The sequence below is a fragment of the Battus philenor genome, unplaced genomic scaffold (genome assembly GCF_028537555.1).
Source record: "Battus philenor isolate CCGP_79_NKW_IND1 unplaced genomic scaffold, ilBatPhil1.0.hap1 SCAF_6, whole genome shotgun sequence".
NCBI lineage: Eukaryota > Metazoa > Arthropoda > Insecta > Lepidoptera > Papilionidae > Battus > Battus philenor.
Genome location: NW_027181726.1, coordinates 6883050 through 6907808, shown reverse-complemented (window position 1 = coordinate 6907808; position 24759 = coordinate 6883050). Strand labels below are relative to the sequence as shown.

At 31.6% G+C, this 24759-nt stretch overlaps 1 protein-coding gene across 3 annotated transcripts in view; it reads left to right on the top strand.

The window, feature by feature from the left end:
• The first annotated feature begins 6220 nt into the window (after positions 1-6220).
• Positions 6221-24759, top strand: part of rut (rutabaga) — a 104930-nt gene continuing 86391 nt past the window's right edge. For all 3 annotated transcript variants that reach the window (XM_068773970.1, XM_068773969.1, XM_068773968.1), the window contains exon 1: positions 6221-6485. The gene's annotated coding sequence lies outside the window, so the exon portion shown is untranslated. The remainder of the gene's footprint in view (positions 6486-24759) is intronic.

Below are 24759 nucleotides of genomic sequence, written 5' to 3'. Positions count from 1 at the left end.
AAAGCGTATATCAAAGTGATCACCTTATTTGTCGTTTTAATAATAAAAAATGTTATCACTCAGAAATTTTAAAGAAATATGTTATCTTTTAGTACACTGAAACTAGAAATTTTCTTTATGGTTATCGTGTACCTTAAAGCATGCTTTGTTTAGTTTTTTTTTGTTTACAACTTTACGCGCTAAGCTAAGGACAGGTCAATTAATTGACTCTGTGGTTTGTAGAGAAAATAAACAGTTGGTTTTACTACTCAAAATTTTTCTGTTTTTTCTTTCCGTAAGAACCTTCTTTAAAATTTAACGAAAATAGGAAAAAATAATAGGTAGAAAAGTAGGCGCTTAGCAACACATTTGGTGATTCTAAATATAAATAAAAATTATTTATAAAAATTTCCGTATCTGTATATTCTTCAGTACTGCAATAGTGCTATTGAAACTGCTGTACCGCGTCTTAGATGTGCGCGCAGTGAGACGGGGGAGTGTGTGTTTCCCAATTACACCAGCACTTTTTTTCTTGTTTCCCACTTCGCCACATGTTTTGATAGCACAATACCGATAACATGCAGGATTTATGAAACAAATAATCATTTGTAGCACTATGATACACTATGGAACAAGGTAGTAATTACCAGTAACTATATTCTGTTATGGCGCATTTTAAACTTCGTTTCGTACAGTAATGTCTGCGTTGTTTGTAGTGTATTCCTCTTTCCACATAAATCAATATACTTATGAATTAACATATTGATACATGAAATATAAAAGAATTGGTACACAAAAATATAACAGTATTTGAAGAAAGCAATAAACACAAATATTTTTTTCTAATAATACTGTTTTCTTTTTGGAAAATAAAAGATAAAGGGAGCTACAGGTTTTGCTACGCCTAGTCTATGTTTAAATGTAAGTCGGCCTGGTCAAGCTAATGTAACTTGACCTCCCAACTCCAGATAATTAGTCAAGTTAAGTTAAGGTTAGGTTTAATTTAGGTTTCTAGATTTATTTAAGTTCATCATCACCGAGAACTAAAGTGATACAGAGAATACAGAAATGAGTTAGATTTGTTAGTGTCTATTATTTGCGGTCCTGTATTTGATTGAAGATGAAGTATAAAAAAGCTACCCCTGGGTATAAAAGACATTTTTAAGACCGATTCGCAAAATTATCATCAGTTGATACTATATTTTATAATGTATGTGAACGGCGGGCAGACGATTTTCTTAAGGTCGTCGGAGCAAGCTAAATGAAAGCCGCTTCCAGCCGGCCCTTCAGGAAATCTATGGGGAAAACCTATGTCTTACAGTGGACTGCTGCTGAAATAATAATGATATTGAAGTAAACGATATCAGAATACTTTTTTGGTATTGTTTATTCAGTTTTGGCAATAGCTTAGTAAGAATTTACATGCAATTAACATGCAATGCTACTTTTTATCCTGTTCGAAAACTTCCTTAATCTTCATGTATGGATTGACCGTGGTGTCATTGAACTTCTGGGAGATCGACCGTTTACCTATTATAATTGCCGCTAAAATATATTTTGATATACTGCTGCGATCAAAAGGAAAGGTAAAGTTGTCAATTAAATCTCCCAGGCATCAGAAAGGCAAGTAATTTTTTTTTCCCAAGTTGGTAGGACTGTCTGTGACATTTGCCAAACGTCTGTTTGTCAAAAAATTGGAGCATCATTTTGCTCAGCTCAAACGATTTTGAAGTATGTTATGTTTGTATCTCAAATGTACAAAGTCTCTATTGGTGCCAAAATCATAATTTTTTGTAAAAAAGCGACAAAAACTCTACTTCTATCGTTCCGCAACGATTGTATTCGACAAATTTAGCTTCGTGCAACTAGATATTCAGAAAACTTTAAAGGCCAATGCGAGGATGCCGTTTTGACATGATTGAAGAGATAAAAACCGAATAGAAAAAGTTTTTGAAGGCTATGTCGGAAAAAGACTATTCGTCCTATCATTTCGATGACTGGAAAAAGCGTTGGCAAAAGTGCGTTTTATTAGACGGGGATTTCTTTAAAGGAGATTAAATTGATTTGAAAGAATATATGAAGAATTTACATTATATACATAAAATCACTTTACTTTTTGATCATAGTATTATATTACCTCATCTTAACAAAAATTAACCTATTTGTATAACGAATAAATGTGTATTGTTTGTTGAAAACACGTCTTTTGTTAACAATTTAAGTATCGCTGTTGGTAATAATAGAAGAATTTTTGTACTATTTAGCCACAATAAATATTTTACCGATGTCAACACAATATTAATCATTGGCATTCGTATAGGGATCTCATCAATGTCGATAGATAATCTGTGATGCTGTCGGCATCAACTGACGCACCCGGGGACAGCGATCGTATGGGATGTGACTTGAATCATGAATTTGATCGAGCTGAAAGGTTAAATATTGACCTTTGCTGTGTCTCATTGATACCCAATGCTCGAAAATTCGCATAGTCATTCCGCATAATAGTATAAAGCGTTGAAAGTTAAAAAACTACATTATCTTGATGATATTTTCACATAATAATACATATGCTATCTTTATAATAAAATGGGTATTGAAAATATTATTCGTTTCTCTCTTTTGTTAATCTAAAAAGGTTTGGGATACTGGGAATACGTTCCCAGTATCCCGCTTGTCAAATAAATTTTGGAAGAAAAGACAGAAAAATCAAATAGAACCAACACGATGAAACCAACATGATTAGCAAGGCTGAAGTTTTCTATTTTTTGGTATGTGGTAGACCTTTTAAGCCGAACACTGTTTTTATTTAGATCAAAGACTTCTGCGATATCCGCTCGAATGCAAAATTTTTATTAATTGCCGATCATATGGCTGTAATTTTTTTTTTTTGAAGCTCCTGATCAGAGATGCAATGTAGGATTGAGCTTTTTATTCTTCTTTTGAACCTACTGATTCGACCTCGCACCATAACTTCCCTTAAAAGCCTCATCGTAAGCAACCACGTCTCGGATCCTTATTTCATCACTGGCAACAATCATTGGTTAAAGGCCTTCGACTTCAGACATTACGGTATTTTGGACGAGATGTATCTCAAATAGCCAAGTGGCTGAAAGGAAGCCTCTTTACATTAAGCAGCGTGAAGCGAACTTTATACATCTAGCATAAGAAATCCAATACCAGTAGTATTTCTTCGTATATTCGTCGTAACTGACTTTGAAAATGCGGTCAAGTGGACGTCTAAAGCAAAACTTGTATTTTTGCAAAAATATTAGAATTTATCTATATCAAAGTATTATTTAGGGAAGAATATCATCTTATGAAGCAAAATAATAACATATATTTTAAAGATAATGGGATATGTAAATAGACTTGTAATAAACAGAAGATGATAGATGATGAGACGATAATGGTCATCTTCATTTTATGTGTAAGACGTCCATTGCTGGAGAAATGCTTGAGTACAATAGGACAGTGTAAGCGGCAGTCATTCAGCGTCTTCCGATGACCTCACCTAAATCGTCTGTTTACTTTGAGGGTGGACTTCCTATTCTGCCCTTCCCGTTCTGTGGTCTCCGCTCCAGAACCTTAATGTATATCATTCAGGTCTAAATATAACTCACACATTTATACAGTGAAAATAAAGAAGTGACAACGTTTATAAATATTTTTTACTACGTGTACACGTAGTCAAACATGTTTGAAAGCCGTTTTAATGCGTATGTACATAAGCAGATACAAAAATAAAAAGAAAGGTTAGGATGCACCTACGATTGCAACGCACTCGAAAGTAAGACAACGATATAATGTGTTCCCTCTACTATTGTCTTCGATTCAAACTCGCGGCAACACGGGTGGTTTGTCATTTGGAACAGTCGTTAATTCCGGTGCGCATGGCATACCTACTTGTCACCGGCAAGGCTGGCGTTTCTCACCGATATTTGTGGACCATTTACTCTTGTCAATGTTTGCAATCCATTATTACAAGAAAAAGCTTATTGTCTGCGATCGACTGACAGACAGTTCGCTATTAGCATTCGAGCTCGCCTCTTGTCACGTGTCATGAGTAGTTTATTATTCAATATTATTTTTAACCGATACTTTAGTTCAAAGTATAATGTATTGAGTATTACTTAAAAAAACAAACAAAAATATGTTAACAAATAGTTTATGTGATAGTATAATTCCCATGTTCTAATAGAGGAAAATGATATTGATATGACGAAACGAGATACAAGAAGGTCAATTTTTAGTTTATGTATGTTCTTCCTTCCTTCTTATTTGAACATTAGTCCTTTGAATATCGACCCTGGCACGAGTACACTTATAAATTAAATATACAACTAAAATGATTTAGAAACCTTTTTACCTAATGTTTTACTTGAAAAGATTGAAAATTACGTACATTTCATGGTCTGCGTTTAGTTCTAATTCAACGAAGGTCTGGACTTTATCCAAGATTCCAGACACAATCTATGTGACAGGGAAAATTTTGTAGCCGGAATTTAGATCACTTACGTGCCGAATCGTTAGTTGACTATAATGTTTACAAGTGTAGGTAAATATGACTTGTTAAAATAAGATTAAAATAATAATAATAATAAAATAGCTTTCCCATTTCGCTGTGCCAATTAATGTAGGAGTAGTGTGTAGAGAGGAATAAAAATAGTACGTTGTTAGTGGTTTGTTAAATAAGATTTAATTTACCGCTATTTGTTACGAAGCCGTGGGCGCAGATATTAAATGATACTGTCGACTGTGCAAACCTAATAAAACGATGTCATTAACATGAATAGTATTCAAATAGCTACGATCACCTTTGATAAATACGTCGCGTATTTAACCTCCTTGGGTTCAATGTTTAGTTGCTAGAAAATGGCTTCGCTCTGTTGTTTACTTGGCCTCTAAAATTCTGAGAGGGATTGTGCGTTATTTCCTTAGCTGTGGGCATAAATTATGCTCTTTAGACAATAAAGAGGGCATCGGCCGAGCGGCAATGACGTCGATGTTGGCTATTTGCGTCCGTTTGACTGGTAACTGTCAAACTGCAGATTAGCAAGTGCAGAATGCATGATCTCGCTTTTGATTTACATTACAGTGCTCACTGTACATTTAACCCACTTCAGATATTCACTCGAATTTAATTGTTGGCAAACAACGGCCCTGGTATTGCTCAATTTAAATATAGGACAATTGTGGTACAGCAAATGAAGTGCTAGGAGAGGAATATAATAATGATTACTCGAGCGAGCTTTTTAACTAAATTATTTGAAATATACGTGCAAATTAAAAAAAATTGATACTATTGGTATCAATTTTTCATGATAATTAAGACGTAAATGTTAAATATTTATAAGTTTATGTCCTATAAAATAATAACTTATAAATATTAAATCCCTACAAAAGTATAATGTGTATATGTTATAAATTTTTACAGTCTTTAAAAGTTGTGTGAGAAATAATGTAATATATCGTTAGTGTAATACAATAATATATTTATTATAATATAATTTTTGTTTCGCATAACTGAAGGATATCTATTTTTAACATTATTAAAGATTAAGTAAACGCTTATCGAGCGTTACCAAGTATTTGAGTAGGTTTCAGTTAATTTATCATGCGTGTAACAAATATACAACACTAAAGATTTTGTTAACAGAAGTTATGAATAAATGACTATCTTTAACTAAGTCCATATATTTTAAGTAGGCTCTGTCTTAAGTTAGTTTTAAGTACTCCGGGTACGGATTAAAGCTTATGATAGCTATATTATAACAGAGGATGTTAACTTAAACTTGGAATAGTTCTTGTACAGTTTGCGTACAACTCAGTAGAGTTTCTGTGTTCCGTAGGTTTATATAACAATTAACATAATATTTATTTTAAATCATATGGATAAGTCAATAACAAGAAAATAACAACGAAAAGCCTATCAAGATTTTTTTTAAATAATAATTAAGAGACATTTCAAAAACTGATAATAAATATAAAGAAACAAAACTATTTTGTATACTTGTTAACTTGAACAGCAACAGTAATATCTGCTACCTGTCTCTTGCCACTGTGGTTCATTCATTTTCGATGTCCGGTATTATGCTCCTAAAATAAATATTCGGTGTCTGTCGAATGTCACGCTCACACACTCTTTCTCCCCGAACAGTGCGCTTTGCTACCCAGGATAATCCGGCCAAAATGAACGGCGCGCTCGACGCCCGCCAGTCAGTCATCGAGCGGCGGCCGTAGGAGGTTCTACTGTGGAACTCTGTGAAATATAATTAATTCATTAAGTGACATGCGCGCTTTTTAACAGTTTGTGAATAAAAACGCAATAATTAAAAGGAATTCAGTGACCAAACAGAGTGATAGTGAGGTGTAAACATTTGGTAACGAATTTGTTTCCGTAATCCGCAATCGTTTTACTTTTGTGCTGTGTTTATGTTGGAAGCGCGGCGCTCGTTCCGTCCGGTGTGCTGGAGGGACGTCGCCCTCGAGTACTCCCAATAGAGGTGAGGAGCTAAAACTAGATTATTTTATTATTTTTGTGCAAGCTTCATAAAAAATAAGTTTGTGCAAAAAACGTTAATTTAAACAGTGCTATAAAGCCGGTTTTCTATCCAGACATAAAGATGTTCGGAAATAAAAACTGATTACGAAACACTATTTCCACTTATTTATAATCATAGTGAACAAAGTATTAGGACAAACTCATTTTAGTAAACAATAACCCTATTGTCTTGAATAATTACTGACATGCGTATATGATTTTTTTAATATTATGATAGACATTTAACACATATTTACAAAATTATTTTAAATTAATTAAATATTAATATGAAAGCTGAAAAAATTAAACTGTTTTTTAATCTACAATACTTTTATTTATTTAAGTATAACACATCATTTTTAAATGTAAATATGCATATATCAGATTTACGTTATCACAGCCATTTTATGACGAACGAATGATTTATCACATTGTGATTTTAATTAATGTCTTAAGCTTAAATTAGCAATTGTTAACATTGATTTAGAGTTTTAATTTTCTGAAATATTATTAAATTACATAACAGACAAAAAAGTAAATGTGATGTTTAGAATTTTTTATTTAAGCATCGACGTAATAGCCAGATATGAATTTTGATAATAAGCAGAAAATAGAAGGATGTGCTTCGTGACTTAGTTCGAAAAACTAATTAAACGACGAAGATTAAACTCTAATTTTTTATAATGCTATTAAAGAATCTACTGAATTGATTAATTACGCGATTTTACATACTGAATTGCATATTTGGACAAACAAGTGCTCGATTAATTCATTTAATGAATTTAACGTGATGATTGACCGAGCTTCAAAACGAAAATTACCAAAAATGGTTAAACATGTACGTTATAAAAGGTTAACTAGAAATTAGAGCAATTAAAGAAATAGATTTATTTTTTTCGGCCCTCTAGGGCATCCTTGAATTGAAATAGTAAGCTCAAATTGATTCTCGGGGGACCTACGTTTGGTCAACTCCAAGGAGCGACCATAAAGCTTGCGATCTACCAACCCGATGTAATATCTATGTAATAGCCGGGGCCAAAGTTCTCAAAGGGAGATTTTGAGCTTACCTAATTAGAAGTTACCACGTAAGAAACGAATATTTGTTAGCAACGTAAATTTTAATATTTCTTTTGTAGTATTATTATGACTTTTATGGAAATACGGGAATGGTATATGTATACTATGGGAATACATTGTACAATTGATTTGGTAGGAAAAAAGTTTCGAAATGATTGATACCAGTTGGTCGACTTGAAGAAAATGACAACGTTGTTGCCGAGTATGTTTATCTATGACTTTGAATAAACTCCGAACTATATTTTTTTTCGGAAACCACATAATGGCTAGGTCCAAACTTACATGGTGAAACATTACTGCGAATATAAAAGATGTTATGACAAATATACAGTGTCCGATAGATTAAAAAAAGGCTTCCTCGTGTAACATAAATGAAATAGTAATATTTTAATTAGATATTACGATTGATAGTTTAAATTGTAGAAGTGTTTTTATAGTAAGGGTGATTTCATAATTATTCTCTCGTCTTTACATAGTATGAATTAATCGTGATTTTGTCGTCGTGCAACTTGGGACAGAATCTAAACAAATCTCTAAACATGGTCAAGTTTGTAAGTCAGGTAGATCTCGTAAAATTAAAGATAAACTTTTATATAGCCTGGAATTGTTACGAAGCTCATAATTTAATAATCTGCTTTTGTGTTACATGATATCAGATACTTGTCCCTAAATAAATAGGAAGGTTAAAAGTGAAAGGCGGTACGTTTTTGCTTATATTTACATTATACGCTAATTTTAACTTAATTCGTCATATATCTTAATGTACAATATAAAATAAGACAGATTTTATTTTTTAATTTTACTAATAAGAATTAAATAATTAGGAATATGTATTAAATATAATACTTCCACTTCACAATAGTCGATGTGTATTAAGCCAAGTTTAATTAAAACAATGCAATTAATTCCTCTGTGTGTAATAATGATGAATAATTTCATTCTTAGCTGTTACTTAATGTAAAAGATGTTATCACCAAAAAAGTTTTCGTTATTTTTAATGACGCATAATTAATTTAAATATAATAGCGTGACTTAAAGTGAGCAAATAGGAATATTTTTGGATCAATCAAGTACGCAAAAATGTATTATAATCTTTAAGCATTTTTTTTTAAAACGGTAACAGTACATAAACTCAAAATCATAATAGCTCATAGTTAGAAATAATCTGCGATGTACGATTATTGTAGAAGCAACCATAATTCCTGGATGAAGCGAAATGAAAGTCCTGCTCATGAATTTAATATTTAACTTGATTTACTGGCTGGAAATAGGCCGTACTCATAAATTCAGCTGCTAACAGCAGTTCAGTAAGTTACGGTCAAGCGGTTTAGCTATATAAATAAGAAAGTACATTAAAAATTATTGTAATATTAAAACTAAAATGGGGACAGACTCCGAAATGATCGAGATAAGTTTTATCAAAAAAAAATGTTACTGGCCAGTAACGTGATCGTTGACTTGAGATGCGAGATAGCAGGTCTCGTTAGCCTAGTAGCCAGAGCAAAGTGATTTCGCCGCTATTTTTCGGCGCAGACATAATCATTATGACATCCATATAAATGGCGTTTTTGGCCTTCTAAAAAGTTTAACTGTTTTAAAAACATGTTTTTTTTTATAAATTTTTACAAGAGTTACAAATATATACTTTTATTTTTTTTAATACAAATACATGAATGTAAATACACAATGCTAATAGAATCCTTTTAAACACGCAGCCAACATTGCAAAGAATGGAGCTTAAGTGATGAGGTCATTGGTTGTAAACATTATGACTTGGACGTCTTTATCTACCCAATGACTATAAACTTTGTAATTCGGACCATCTTTTTGTACGGAGATCGTATGAAGTAACTAATATATGATTCCGTTTATTGTTTATTACAGTAATTCAATAGCAATCGTTAATATTACGTGGTTAAGTGTTAAAAGTCCGGTTTTACGAAAATTATTGTCAATGTAATTATTAGAGTTACATTTCATTAGTTTGATATTTATTATTGCTAAAACTGTTATTACTAACAGACGAACTTGTTAAGCTCCAAGAAATACGCTGAATGCAGGTTGTTTCCAACGGGTTCCATAGCAAATCTATGGAAAGGCATACGTCCACTCGTGTACGCCCAATTACTATATAATGAAGATGTTATAATTACTTAAAGTATATTATCAACTTAAACTTATGACTTTTACTAACATTTATAGAAGTATTAAGTAATTGCGTATCTCTCGGCTGCTGATATTTTACGTATTGAGTACTTACGAGCACATATTTGTCTTTATAGATGAAATTTTTAATGGTGTTATAGTTGACAGTTTCTTTATATCCTTAGAATCTAACACTATATTTTCGACCTTCGATTGAAAACATCGCTGACTATAAAAGCCTCTAAAGGCTTGATGATTATCTAAAGAGGCTTGGAGGTTATAGCTAGAGATTTGGTAATTATTTCTAAGGACTTTTTACTGATTGTAACGAGACAAATTTTGGTGATTGTTACATGAAACTTCTGGTGATCGACATAATCAATTTGAATTTGAATTAGATGAAACACAATAACGGGTTTTGTACATCGCACTTTACCCAGTACACCCTAAGGACGGCGTTTGTAGAGGCGTATCAGGAATACAGAATGTTGTAAAGCGAATCATATAAAAAGAAAAAACAATAATGTTATTATTCATTCTTTGTATGTCTGTTAACAATTATTCTATTTTCAAAAGCGATCGTAAAATATAATTAATTTTTTTTTCCTTATACCATTGATATAATTGTGAAAAACGTTGATAAGCGTGAATATTTGAAACAATTTCATCGTTTAGGATCGTTATCGAAATAGCTCATCTCTGTAATTCCGTGGAGGTACGATCGAATTTAAACTTCGCGGCCATGTTAAATGTCAGAAGTAATTACGTTTTGAGGAATCTCACATAAAACGTGTTATTTATATAAAAGAACTGTGTTTACGTCTTTGGCAAGAAAATCAGCAAAAAGATATCTACATAATTTACTATATATCACATAAATAGTTATATGACCAGCTGTCTGCACCTGGATTTGGTTTAATTTAAGCCCTAAGAGGTTCCAGGACTTTTTTTTTCTCATAGACGACTTTCAGAATTTAGCTTGTTCCGGTTGACCTCTTGCCAACATTCAATAAAAACGTTGTAGTAAATATAGAGTATGCAAATTTTATAAGTTAGTATTATACATTTATAGTTAGGTAATAGTAAGCCAAAATTTTTGAAAACATATATTTTTCGTGCTTACAAATTGTGATCCACGGTTTTTTGTCAGGCCAATGTAGACCCCGTCTCCCGTGGACCTTTCGTGTACCAGCTGGTCCACTTTGGAAACTATGCGTTCAGGTAGAGAGGTCAAAAAAAAAAAAAATTAAACAACTTATGCAGAGGTGATACAATAGATATATAAAAATAATACATATTTGACCACCGCCGCCTCCATATTAATCATTTTAAATATACTTTAATGATTGCAATTTAATTGAAAGTTTAGTTTATACCCTCAGGCGCTATTATAACGTATAGTACTTCCGACAGTTCATTTGTCATGTAATGAATTAAATTGTTTTATAGTAAAGTTGTACTTGTTTTGAAGCTATAAATTTTTACGTATATTCAATTATTGTTTTTTAGTTCTTCGTTCTTTGTCCTAGTCATTTTGACTGCAAATAAAATAAACATTGTCTAATATTCAAATGTTTAAGATAAAAAATCTACTAAGCATTTATCAATATGAGTTATATAGGTTATATTTATAAATTCTTAAAACATGTACAATAAAATAGAAACTAAAAGCGTTTGACGTTTCCTAAGGTGCTACCTTCCCATATATGTATTTATCCTATAAAAAAATAAACACGTCAAGTTTATATCCTTGACAGAAAATACCAATAAATTCATGTACTGCATAAACCACATTGTCATAACATTGAACAGTTATATTTATTAGTGACTGCCTGTACCCATGGTAATTGATATGGGCACTTAAGGTACTCTATATCATACATATAGTATCAGCAAAAGTACAGTTCAAAAAATGTAAGAATTGTTGAACAAAAAGTGCGCATACGCGAATAAAGTGTTAATAGGGTCTTTTATATATTATGTATGACAGTAAACCAATTTTTAGGAGCTAATAAAGGAATTATCATCATTTTTTAGATAGCCTCCTGAGTGCTCATACAGAATGATTGGTTATAGGTGTAAAAGCTCATTTCACAGCAAAAAAAAAATTGAAAGCTTTTATACTTGCTTTCATTCAGTCTGTAAATGTATAATGAAAATTAAAAAAATTGAAAACGTTTTATCTTACTATAATATCATAATCTTATTTATTATTTGTAAAGCAATTTATTTTTGTAATATTATTGTTAATATATATGTATACATATTATTAATAACATAAGAATTAATTAAAATAGTATATTAATTGACAGCAAAAGGATAGTAAGTTCATTCCTTCAATTTTTCGCTGTATCATGTGTGTGTTAATCATAAAAAGCTTTCTAATGGCCATCTTTTGCAAAAACGTCTAGCGCCACAGAGTAGTTACATAAATTACTTGTCTAATGATATGTTCCAGTGTGTCGAGCGAAGCCGAGGTGTTGAATGGGGTGTCATGTCCAGAAATCTTTTCATGTGATTTTAGTGCCCATGTTATTTACCAGCGATCTTTGGAGGAAGTGTGCCTGTGCCTTGCAGCGGGCGTCTGTTGATTGACGTGATGATGATGAATCAATTTCGGTGATGCAAAAAAATTCAGTTAGAAGTTGAGAATTAAGTCTTTAGTTTACATTTTCTCGATATAAACCTTTACAGTGACTTTTACGATGTGAAATGTGAGGCGGTGGTTTCTTTTAATCAAAAGCTGTATTTTTTGTATATGCAATAAAACGGTAGTAACTTTGCTTTGTTTACAAGTCTTCTGGTTTGCAAAGTACCACAACAGAATTTATAAACACATAAAGTTGTTACTGCTGGAGTTGTGCCGAAATGTCAATATTTTCAAACACCGGCCGTTTCCTTAAGCGGGGTGTGCCAGCGAGGTTATTTTTTTTGTTAAATGACTCATTAGCAATGCTATTCCAAATTAATTGCTATCTCCTAAATGTAACCTCCATTGACCATTTCCATAATTACGCCCTTGTTTATACAATAAGTTAATTGAATTTTTTACATAAATTCCTATAGCGCAAATATTAATTATTTTTGCACATAGTACATGCACTATATTTATTATGGCTACAATTGTGATATTGTAATAATCTTTGCCCATTGTTATTTATTGCTACTTAGCACTAAACTCGAGAACGGGCAACTAATTTGTTTTCTTAATCTGTTTTAATATTGTTTTTTCACATATTTTCGTTAAGGCAGGTGGAAGGTTCAAAAGAAATCTAAGGGTAAACTTATGTCAAGTGACATCCCTTAGCTGAAATAGTGATTATAAATAGCACTTTCCTATTTCATACAAACCCCAAACTAAATTAAGGTCAAAATCCTAACTATAAAAAGTGGAGATGAGTAAAAAAATGTTAGAATGTAACTAAACAAATAGTATCGTGTAACGTAAACCATTGGAATAAAAATATAATAATATTATTACTAAAATCTTAGTGAAAGAAATAGAAAATTTATTTTTGTAAGTAATCATTGTTTATCATCAATAAATAAAGTGATCACTGTAAAACAGGTCGAAATAGTTGTATTTTCGTTTTTGTTACTGGACAGTGACAATCCGATAGTTTTTAAGAACGCTCAGCGCATGTTATACTAAAAAAATATTTATTACTCATAACATAATAATAATAGACAATTAAATACTACATCTATCAAAGAATGCCTTGGATTCAGTTTTGCAGTAATTTGATAGCAGTTACACTATATTATAATCATATAATGTAAGAAGATAAAATTAAAAAGATCCTATTGTTTATGCTCAAAACGACTGCTGTTAGCACGTCTTACACCTATACAAATTTTTTAATGAATATCAAATAACTTAAATTCTAATACTGTGGCCATAATATCATATAAAGTAAATAAATGTTACCGTAATTGATAAAAAAGAATTATTTATGTTTGATATCGGAGATTGAAAAAAAAAATTATTACGGTTCGAATAGCGATTTCTTCTTTCTTGAATTCTTATAATTTTTACAAACTAGTACATACTGAACTTTTTAAAGTACCTAAACATTAAAGAAATAATGTTAACATAAATTATGTGCGATGAAAAATAAACTTCCTAATTAAATAAAAATTTAGATGATGCTTTGTTTATCATTATCATCATATCAGTTGATAGATGCCCACTGCAATGGGCCTCCCCCATTGATTGTTATAATAACTGGTCTTGCCCTGCTCGCAACCAGCTACTTCCTGCGAACTCACCTTTGTAGTGGGTCCACCTATTGGATTGTCTACCTACGCCGCTATCTGTTGTGATCGCATCTCTAGAACCTGATTGCTTTAGAATTCTTCGATCACTTAATTTTAATTGTGAACTTCTATAAAATGTAAATAAAATACATGTCGGCTTATAACATAACTAACAGCGATAGCAAAGTATATGTATTTTTGGCATATTTTATTTATAACTCAAATAATCCAGAGGTTCCATCTTTTATTTGTTGTAAACTATGACGAGAAGTTGACCCCTAAGTCGATTGCCTTGAATAATACAATTTGTACGTAGAATGGCAGGTGTACGGACGTGTATGACACGTGAGCATTGTTATAAGGTTTCTTCTCGGTACATTCAGTGAATATATAAACGCTATAATGTCACCGGGGATCAGAGTTACCAACACGGACGAATATTAGATGTGTGTTCAGTTTCTATTTTAGCCGCACAATATTGGGCGACCTCACCTATATCCTACCCTTGTTATTTCCTGTTTGCGTTCCAGTATTCCTTACCAATAATATAGCACGGATTGCGTTTGAAGGAAACATTTACTATTATTAGTTAAAAAATCAGCCATTTTACCTTTTAAAACTATAAAAACTTTTAACTAATCTGTTTGTGTTACTGAATTGTATTGTAAGATGATAAGTATTTAGTTATGTTTAATTTTACTTAATATCCTTAAGTAAAGTTGTTTATATGATTTTTGTTTGTGTATAAAATTTTTGCACATGAATGCTAAACGACATTTTTTTAATTAAAGACTTTTAAGGAGAGGAGAACCGAACGGATACTCCTTTATAAAGTTAAGTAGTTTCATCATCGGCAACTGATGTGCTCAGGATGCTATTATAATTATCGAGCAGAGGAAACTTCTCTTTTATATGCCTTTATTTATACCTCTTTCCATTTTCTGCGTGCTTATAATATTTTAATATGATATTAATATTCGTTAAATTATTTATGAGTGCAATATTTAGGAACATATCAAATCATAAATTTCATTTAGCAATAATATTAATGTATTTCACCTCGAAGGCTTTTGGTTTCTTTGCGACATTGATTCTTATTTTTGTTTCTGTTATTAAACAATTTAGATAATTTAAAAGTTCGGCGTAACACTTGATTGCGTATTCTTTTATCTGAATGCTCACTGGAATAATTCTTTATCTTGTACTTTATTGTCGTAAAGCTTTTATATTTCTCTTCAAGTTGTTATTATTTTTGGCTTATTACATTGAATTACAAGCAGTCCGCCGTACATGTAACGATCAAGGTTTAAAATAATTAATTCTGGCTTATTTCAATTGAGCTTGAGGTGATGTCCTACATTTACACAAAATTGATTCTGTATTCTGAATAATTGAAACGATATTGAAAACGAGTCACCATCAAGCATTCAATTTTCAAGCGTTGGATTTCAAATTCATTGTATGTGAGCATTCTGCATACCATAAGCATACATTAGTTTTTTTTTTTCGTCGTATACGTGCTATGTGTACCTAGGTTAGAAAAAAGTTATTTGCTCTCGACAATTAACCTTTGCCATATGTTTGAAGGTTCTGACAATGTTAAAACTATACATTCATGTATACCTTGTTGATAGCTTGAGATTTTTAGTTTGTAATATTTGTAAAGTAGAAAAATCCTGGAAGAATTTGAATTAATTAAAAAAAAAAACTTTATGGTTAAAATTCAACTGTGACTACACTGTTTTATAGACTTTATATTTATGAAATATACTTTAAAATTTTATTATTTGTTTATTAACAGGGCCATGTTAAAATCAATTTCTCTTCCGAAATATCAAGTATAAAAGTACTTTTAGTAATGAGCGGCAAATAATTGCTTTAATATTGATAAAGTTGGTTTCTGTTGGTGATATGTTTACTTGTAACTGACTACAGATACGATAATGGAATTCTCTTGCGTTTTATTACTCGGCTTTATTCGTAATTAATGAGACAGGTGTATTAAATTCATAAAATAATGTAACTTTTGGCCATTCATTATGATTGCTAAAGGTAAATGTGCTCCATTTCATAAATGTAATCCTGTTTTTATTTTTTTTTATCTCGAAGTAGTAAATGTTATAATAAAATATGTTATATTGATTTTAAAATTGTTGTATTTAATACAATTTTAGCAATTACAAATTAAGAAGGACTTACTTACATTACATATTAATAATATACATATAATAAAATTTTAACTCGTGTTTGTTTAGTAATTTCAGTAGTTCAGACTCGGTTGCGTATTGACAACAGGGATTGAGAATATATTTGTGATCGCATATACAATAAACTCACGTAAATCTTTTAGTAAGAATAGGAAGTAATAGCAGAATTAACAATTATTTCTCCATGGTTAAGAGATAAATAGCTTACACCTGATTTTTAGAATACAAGAATTAAACAATGTTTTAACGTATGGTATACTAGGCTGTACTCCGACCGCTTCTCGTTGCCAGCTCTGACTTTTGCATCGTGGGTGTAATTTCATAAAATCCATTCTTGGTAATTTTTTACATGTCAAAAAATATTGTGGCCAAGTTTTATACCTAAAAGAGCTATAGCAACAGCAATGCTTTTATTGTTTTAATGCTCTTATTCGAGAGGAATATTCTACCAAATTACAATTGTGAAATTTGTGAATGTGAATCAAAAGATTTCGTGGAGAGTCAGGCCATAACATACAAAGTATTCTTATATGTATGTATATAAACATATAGGAAAGCGGTTACATTATGAAATAGTTCCTATGTAAAACAATGCATCGCTGCTTCCTGTAAAACCATCGCGGTAAGCAGTGGGCCCACTTTAAGAGATGTTATACACGTCGTTTTTCGATGGCAACCACTGCTTCATCGAAAACCGTATTTCGCGAAATTTGGAAATAAATCAAAGCTGCATGGTGCAGTGCACTTTAAAGAGTATTACACGACAATTGCATAACTGCCATAGTAAAATAGTCGGTTGTTCGTTTACCGAGTGAGCTGTCGCGATGTCCTGTCTCTGCTTCATGGACGTTTTTTTTTTCAAACTTTTGACGCAACAAGCCAACAAATGCTGGTGTACCACTTTGCTGTTACTGTTTTCTGGTTTTATAGAACAGTTATTGCATAACAGATCGTCCGACCAAAGAACGGGATTATCATCTCTTTGCCTGACCTCTCTTAATTTTTGTAGGTACATCTAAAAGATATGACCACTGTGAATATTGTCTCTCGGTTTCAAGATAATAACATTAGATCTAAGTTACGTTACCTGTGACAATGTAAATTACATTTGAGGCAACGCCGTCGAATGATATTTGAACATTTCACTGCACCAATCAATGCGTCGGCGTTTTTGAGTGTCGGTAAAAATATAAGGTATCTATCTAACACAAAGCTTTTCTACGTCGAAACGATCTTGCAAAATTTTTGCGTTTGACAAATGTTTTTCCAAGCTTGTCCTGTTTGTCCAAGCTTACTGGAATTTGCTGGCAGGTGATATTTTTGTGTGTTTCGGTAGTCCATGTTGAAAGACGTCGCTTAGCGGTTCATCATTAAGATTATTACGACAACAGTGCACCTCGTTAAACCAGTTGTAAATAATACCGCGAGATAGTGAACCGAAGTCTATCGTGCCTTTGTAACGATATGTGGCTCAAAATGGCGCTGAAACTTAAGGCGACGTTAAATTAGCACTAATTGTGAAAATAAATGACAGAATGACGTAATGAACGGAAAAAGATAAGAAAAGTTCTTTTTTCGAAATTCAAAATGTAAAGTTCTAGTTATAAGTTTTTTGATCATTGACGCACATTTCATTGACCACGAACATACATTCCTTTTAACTATGAAAACGTTAAGTTACGTTATAAAAGCCAACTAAAAATTTAACACAAGTTCCTGTAATTAAACAGGAAAATTAAAATTAGTATAAGATTCCTTGTAAGCTTAAGATGTGTATTTTGAATTCAAACAAAATTCCGAGGCGTCTACCCTTCCGGAGCTAAACGTGCGCGTGGAATAACACAAGTGATTAACGCAAGAGTTAATGAATGAAAGTAAACAGTTCGACGTGTTTTATAACGAAACGTGCAAACCGTACATTTAGCGTTAAAACGACGTCCGCCGGCTTCTGGGATTGTGCGTGGTTGCGGATTGGTAAACGTTTAATGTAAGATTTTTTTTAATCTTAAACACTTTCGAGATGCTCGAATTATCAAAATAAAATATGTTATTGATAGCAACTATACCAATAATTTATTTGTGATATTTGAATTATCGAAATTATCGTAATGCGATAAAGACAGTTCTGAATAGTTAATAATATTTGATTAGTAAGTTGTATTTTTCTGGAAAGTTTTCTTTGCCATGCTGACATTTACAGATTCCGCGAATTGGAGGTAAAGGCGCTCAAACCTAAACTTGGTTTTAGTAACTAATCTTGAAATTTCTATCGGGAGTCGAGCTTAGGTTCTTAAATACATTTTTACCAGAATATAAAGCCGTCTAGTTCTTAGTTTGCTTGGGCGGACGCTTCACTTAGTGCTTAAGTCCAGGGAACCCTGAGAGGGGGCGTCAGCATGGATTGTTTTTGTGGGGAACTGTGTACGGACTTACAAACTCCTGTGTAATGTCTCATAATAACCATATTATAAAAAATACTATTATCGAGTGAAGAATTCTTAAAGTGATAATAAAGCTTGAGAATGAATGGCTCCACTTCTGTTATTACTTCATTAAAGATATTGTAAGAAATACCCGAAAGACCGAGATTTTTGTGGACTCTTCACACATCAGTGCACATTTGGAAATTTCGTAGTATTATGTTGAAGGATATATTTATGTAGAAACTTATTCCATTTATAGTTTTTTATCAAGTTGGGCACGAGAGCGCCGAACCTCGAGTCGATGACTTACCATGGATTTGCTTTTGATTGGCTAATATTACTACCGCTTTAGCTAGAGAAATGGCAGAAGAAACTCCATCAACTCTTCTATCCATAATTGGAGAAAAGATACCTGGTACATGGCCGTAAGTTGTGTGAGTTTGTATCAATCCTCGTCATCCTTACGGCATGCTCTTGTCTGACTGCGATTGGTATTAGTTTTACTATCGAAAATTGTCATTGAGACGTGCGAGTTGAACACATGTCTCGATCTAAAGCAATGCAACATCTGAATATCTCAGGTGGGATTGTATTATCGACGGCATCAACAATTAACGGATTTCGTTCAATTAAGAAATTGTGACTTAATCCGGTAAAACTGTAAGTGGCCGTCCGAGCCGACGTTCTCTAAGGAACCCTCAAGCTTCACCACCTTAATACAGGTTTAAGACTAAGCTCCCTCTGTGCCCTGTTTCCTAGAACTCACGTAATCTGCGAGTGCCGTTTGGGTGGCAGTGTAGGCCAGGTATAAAAATATGGTTAATATAAAGGTATTTATAAGTAGATCAGATGGCATATTACCCATTTACGAAACATTTTCATTAACATGTTAAACGTGATATTATATAAGAGTATTCGAATGCAACAGCGCTTTTTAATTTGTACAAACAATAAATATGATAATTTATATTACTGAGCTACAAAAGTATACTTTATTTTCTGGGTCATCGCCTTTCTAGTTTATTTCTTTGTTACCAGCCAAAACAGTGAACTAATTTTATTCAAGACTTTCTATGGCAAGTCTCGTGGGCGGTGTGATGAACAACCTATTATTTAGGTTAGATATACGGAAACTATGCTTATGTTACTGCTCTTATACTATTTTACAATGTTATTTTATCTTTGAATATATTATAGATAGCTAATATTGATACGGATTTAATCGCTGATGTTTAAACAGGCTCAGTGTCGATAAAGTTGTGTTATCGCCCACTAATTAAAATTGTTAACAGAAAAAAATTAATTCCTATGACTAGTCTTTAATTGTTAAACAAAACTAAACTGTTCAAAAACCGATTGGTTATAGATAAAAATGCTTCTGGATTATGTGAGAAGTCAAAGAAAATTATGGAAAAATTTAAATGAGTATTTTTTTAGATTGCTTTGTAATCTTCTTAGTTTAAAATTTGTATCGGAACATATTTATTGAAAGGTTTGTCGACATTTCAGATAGAATGTTGTTATAACACACATCAATGTTAAATCATTTGTTTTATCCAACAAAACAAATAAAAACATTAACTCAAAATTAATTATTCAATTGAATTATAATCTAAATCTTTTTTTTATACTCCATCTCATAGTTCTTTTTTGAACTTCTCTTTGTTTACACGGATTGATTGGTTATAGGTGGAAAAGCTTTGAAGCAATAAATGTATATTCCATTTGTCAGCAAAGAGATTTTACGCTTTTGCACCTATTTACAATCATCCTGAATAAAGTTATGATTCTGAAATATGTATATATATGTATAGTATTTTTTTCTATCTGAATGCGACAGGACAAAAACTTCTGGCAGTAATAGTCTGCTGGGACAGATATCAAATAATAATTAATTTTAATATATCCGATTTTGAAAAGGCCTTTTCTTAGTATTGTATATAATCATTACTTCACTTATTATTACTAAAACCATTGGTTTTTGAATATGGTATATTCTATAATAACTGACAGCCAATGTACTATATATTTACCCGCTTGAAGCTTTTACACCACTAACCAATCACTCTGTGTAGATTAAACAATATATGTTAAAATTTATCAAAAATAAAGTGTTAATTTAAATCATTTGTCCAGCTCTTATTTTTTAGTTGCTATTATCGTTTTTGGAAATTCAAGACTAACATATTAACTTCTTTACCTCTTTATATCTGTTGATAAAAGTCACTGGTCCGTATCTGCTCTGGGCTGTCAAATACAAGCAAGAACTTCAATTATTATTGTGTGGTTGTCTGCCATTACTCGGTAGAGATATTGTTGTTATATCATACTTTGTTTTCAATAAAACAATGATCAATTTTAACGATAACATTGAAAAATTATCTTTAACATGTGCTTTCTAAAAAGACTGCCGTCGTTATCATCACAATATTACCTTAATTACGATAGTTGTACATTAACGATTGTTTGACCTATGCATAAAGAATGACTGTTTCGTAATATTTCTATACAGGTGACTATCACGTAACTTAGTTTTGAATTAACGTTTAAAACATACGAGTATGTAGCTTAACAACTTTTTGTTTGATTTCCACCGACTATCTATATATATGAATATATTAGTAAAAGACCCGTATAACCTATGAATATATTTATTGAGCCATAACCTATACGATCAAAAAAGTATACTAATTGAAAGTAGTCATTAAAATATATTTAAGTAAAATAATTAAGTTGGAAAGACATCCTTAATGTAATTTTTGGCTAAGAGACTTGTTTGATATTTACTTTTTGATTATTTTAACTATTTGTTACTTGTAATATTTCTATAAATTAAACCAGTTGGATTAGTAGCGGCTTACATCGGGAGATTTGTCTTTCAAGTCAAAATGAAAAGGGAACTTCACAGCGTATGACAACTGTTTAATCGTGGTCGGAAATAGTCGCCCTTGGCCGCGACGAACTTCCGCTTATTTTGAATTTTGGCCAAGAAATATTGCTTGTTAGATAAATCTTGTAGGGGCGCCATCCGTGAAGGAATTTTAATAGGTTCAAATTTTAAATAATTATAAAAATTTTTAATTGCAACAATAATTAATTATTCAAGTGCCACTATACTGTATACTGCCCAGTATATGTAGATTACGAGTTTTTAATGAACTGAACGTTTTACATTGTTTTAGTGTTTCCCAAAAAGATTAAAAAAGACTTTTCGGGGAATATGGAGAATAAAATTATTAATTTAATTAATTATAAGTCACATCAATTTTTGACAGTCCAATAGGCTTGCTTTTATTTCAATCTGATAATAGGTGCGTGCGTGCATTCGACGTTGACAATGATATACAAAATATATTATGTTTAGTAGATGATGTCACGGGGGATAGTGTTTATGTGATAAATTATTCCCGGGGACGGCTGCGATGTTATACGCTTGCCGCCGTTGTTGTAAATAGATGTCTATTTATTCGTATTTCGAGGTGACAGTCTATTTTCGCGTAGCGGCGGCGGCGGCGGGCTTATGATGACGGACACTCAACTAAGTACGGTTTGCTTTTTTAAACACCGATATATTTATAATGAAGTACCAGCGAATCATAAGTGCTGTACATTAAGAAATAGCTTTGCATAATGACAACTTAATAATGGAAATTACAATGTAATAAATAAAAGTGAGTTTTATCCGCTCAAAGCCGATGCAGGTGGACAATCGAAACCGGCACAATGGAGTCATAATGCTTGGCAGACGTTTGACGTCGCTGGCTGCAGACGAGATGCTCTTTGTTCGGAAATCATATTTCAAAAGATGCATTAACCATAAGATCGAAGAAAAAAACTTTTAGAAACACATACTTTACATGTTATAACAGATATACATCACGTTTTATCTTGTTTTAATATTAGAGCACTTTATAGACTCACGGGTAAATTCCGGATTCTTTAGATCGGGTTACGTCATTAATTAGAGCTAGTGGGACGGTTAACAATTTCTTATAACGGTTTTCAACTTTTCATATAACAGCGTGGAAAATGGGTACATCAAAGCTGTATCGAATAATTTTAATGTCTGTTAGTAAATTTATAAAAGAAATAGAAAATAGTTATAAATATTTAACTTAAGAATAATAATTACCCACTAACATTTTAAATTAGATTGCAATATGTAAGAAAATAGATTAATTGTTTACATGATTTTTAAGTTCAAAAATTCTTTTTTTGTTGACTAAGCGCCTGTTGCAATAGCGTGTCATACAAATTGTATATTTTAATTTTATTTATTGCTTAATGTATAATGTTGTTAATTTTGTTGACAATTATTAATAAATAAATTTATAGAAAATCTAAAGGTAACTGGGATTTAATATTAAGGTTAATGTCAATTAAAAACGTTAATAATTAAAATATTTTTAACAATTTAACTTGATGATTACCCTTTTTATTAATTAATATAAATTTGAGTAAAATTATTAATTAAATATTTAGAATTTCGTCGATCACATGCAGGTAAAAAAAAATAAAATGTTCGTTTTTTGGTTAAGCAAAAGTTAGACTAAGTAATTTTTTTTAATTAATTTTTTTTTTCAATAAAGTATTTTTTACAATGAAAAAAAATATTTTTCTTGGCATAGATAGAAGTCATCGTCATCGTCGATAGAAGTAGATCCTTGCTACATTACCGATAATGTGGTTTCTTATGTTTTTGACTATGATCTAAAGCTCCATTAGCAGGCGTTAAAATATATTGTATTTAAAAATTAGAGCTAATATAGCCAGTGTTTATTTCATAGTATTTAATATTTGAGTCAATTTAGAGCCTTACGTAATATTTTTTGCTTAGCTATATGTGTTCATAGTCAAATGTTTGTTTTGTATTGCGTAACGACTAGTTCATTTATTATGTTTGCAAGCGAGGCATAAAATATTCACAGTCAATAAAAGTGACATTGCTGAGTTTATTTCGTCATCAACAGTCGTTACATTTGTCAAAGTTTCAACGAGCACTTAAAAAACTTTTTTGTGTTGTAGCAAAATAAGAATAATAATTATACGCTCTCTACGACTATCGAAGCAGTAATAAAATAACTGCCATCATTAACACGAATTCAAAGAGATTCACATTTATTTATAGCAAAAGTTATTTTTGCTTTTGGATAATACTTTTGTTTACAATTACCCATTGCGTGAGATTTGTCATCTTAACGTTATTGATGTCAAGGTTACATAAAATGTAAACAAAAAAGCGCGTTCATCTTCTATTGAAGGGAATCCTTTGATCATATCAATGTTAAAACCAAAAAAACATTCCTCGTACACAAGGAGATATCGTACCAAAATCAACAACAGTTCTGTATTAAAAAATTAAAGCAATACCTGTATTTTCTCATGTAGTTCGATTTGCATCTGGCTTTATGGTTGTTTTGTCACGTACGTGACTAAAGCTCTTTTATGCTTCTTACTACTGACCGATTGCACCATACTAACTCGTTCGAGGACGACAAAGGTGAACTCATATTATTCTAAAGAATTATACATACTTCACGAGTATTTCTTAGTTACGGTTATTACAGATGCATATTAATAAATTAAGATTATTTCAAGTTTATATCGAATTTTATACATTTTAATATCAATCATCTTTTCAATCAATCCTTCGTAGATATCTTATGTTCTATTGGGCAAACACCATAACTTTTCTTTCAATATTTGTCTCTTGGTGCTATAGTCCTGCTTTTTTCGTGGCCTCGGAAAATGTACCGCTAGAAGAACTTGGTCTGTTCACCGCCATGTTTTTATTTATTTTTCCGATAAGGATAATTTTTTTTTAAATTTTGCGGTGTGATTTTTTATATACAATTATAGTAATTATACTATATACAATCAATTTTATTTTAATGTAAGTTTCTGATTTCTTTTATTTAGTTACAAAGCAGTAGACAGCAGAGGGTTACGTTGGATTTTCTTTGTCAAAACGTTTCATAGCACTGCCACTTGTGTTAACTAACTACTATCAAATTATTGATATGCTTCTATGTAATCTTCTTGTGTGGGTTTAAATAATCATGTACATTTTTTCTTTCATTACGAAAAGTATGTTTGGAATTCCTTCTACTAATTCTTTTTCTAGCGC